This window comes from Pollicipes pollicipes, unplaced genomic scaffold (genome assembly GCF_011947565.3).
Source record: "Pollicipes pollicipes isolate AB1234 unplaced genomic scaffold, Ppol_2.1 Scaffold_4219;HRSCAF=4965_pilon_pilon_pilon, whole genome shotgun sequence".
Lineage (NCBI taxonomy): Eukaryota > Metazoa > Arthropoda > Thecostraca > Pollicipedomorpha > Pollicipedidae > Pollicipes > Pollicipes pollicipes.
In genome coordinates, this window is record NW_023596448.1 from 24,594,351 (window position 1) to 24,596,286 (window position 1,936).

The following is a 1,936-nucleotide window of genomic DNA, read 5'->3' on the forward strand; positions in this document are numbered from 1 at the left end:
CAGGACAGGTCGCGTGTCTCTGTGTCGCGACGCCGCGGTGCTGACGCGTGGGCGTGGCGTCGCCGACGCCCCTCCGCACGCTGTCGGCGGCCGCCCTCCTGCGACGACGACCGGGAGCGCTCGGCGAGACTGAAGGCGCAACAGGCTGCTGTCCCGCCCCTCCCGTCAGCCGTCCGCCCCTCCCGCCGGCTGCGGCGTCGGACAGGCGCCTGCGAGCCGGCGGCGGCGGGCCAGCCGACGCCCTGGACCAGCGGCCGCGTCAGGACCCGCCGGTCTGGCGGCACCGGCGGTGAGGGGTGGCTCTCGGGCGTCCCAGCTTCGAATGCTATTTCACGCCCACGTGATCCGTCGGGAGCAGGCGAGATCCTGTCGGCGGACAGCGCGCGCCGTGAGGCGCAGACGCGCCATCTGAGCTGGCCGTCGTCGCCGCCACGGCCACCCAGGCTGCGGAGCGTCCCATCGGCGCCCATCATCCCATCATCCATTGTCATCGTCCCATCATCGGCGTCCGGGCTCCCGGCCGCGGCAGTGACGCCGAGCAGCGCAGGACCACCGACAGCGCCTGGTTACCGCCGGGGTCATCCCCGCGCCCGAAGCCGCGTCGCCGGCGGGTGGCGCATGTCGAGCCAACGCCGCGCCGCTCCGTCTCCGGCTGGCGACGGGCCCGCGTGTGCGGGGAGGGGCGGTTCTGCCCCCCCCCCCTGCGCCGGTGATCGAACCGGCACGGGGGGGAGCACGTGCGGTCTGCCGGGCCGTCAGGTCGGCGTCGGTGGCGCCGGCCGCGCCGGCCGCGTCGGCGGCGGCAGTGCCAGAGCGTTGGCCGCGCGCGCGCGCGCGCGCGCGTGCACGCCCGCCGCACGGAGGCGGCCTGCGGGCACCCGGCGGTGAGGCTTCTCATAACGACGTCACGATCTCCGCTATGATAATGGGGTCCCTGGCATCATGGCGGGCTGTGCGGGGAGTCAGAAACGACAACGGCGGGACGTGTCGACTCAGCGTACTTGGTCGTAACGTATCATCAATCGCGGCTTCGCAGCCGTTAAGCTACGGATATCGCGAGTAACTTTGTTTTTCGCGTCAGCTTGTTCACACTTAAGCGGATGGCACGCGGCTTACCACGGCCACACGCAGCGTTACGAGAACCTGGTGCGGAAAATGATAACGGCATTAGGTTACTGATACTGGGTGTTATAATGCCAGAGACAATTAACCAGTGTGAACAATTTGGTGGTTTGTAAAGGGCCATGAGTGGGGACGGCTGTGGGCCGCTGCGGCTGTCTGCGCTGTTACCGGGCGGCTGAAGGGCGGCTGGCGACGTCTGGGAGGCTGCCGAGCGTAATTTCCGGCCATGGACGCGCGTCGGACCACATAATTATGCCGTGTTTAGGGCGGGCTGACTTCATGGATTCGTCTCGTCCGGCGCTGAACACCATGGTCCTGGGAGTACACCACGGCCCTAGGAGTACACCATGGCCTTAGGAGTACGTCACGACCCTAGGAGTAAACCACGGCCCTAGGAGTACGTCACGGCCCTAGGAGTACATCACGGCCCTAGGAGTACACCATGGCCGTAGGAGTACGTCACGACCCTAGGAGTAAACCACGGCCCTAGGAGTACGTCACGGCCCCAGGAGTACACCGCGGCCCCAGGGGCACGCCACGGCCCTGGGAGTACATCACGGCCCTAGGAGTACACCACGGCCCCAGGAGTACACCACGGCCCCAGGGGCACGCCACGGCCCTAGGAGTACACCACGGCCCTAGGAGTACGCCAGGGCATCGCCATCGTCACCGGACTGGTGGGCTCGAAAGCACTAGATTACACACATACCAGACCGCGCGCGTCCTGGAAATAAGGCCGACATCCGACGGTGCCAGAATGCCGGCCGCAAAGTCGGTCCTTTCCCGTCAGTAGGACGCTATCAAATCTGCAATG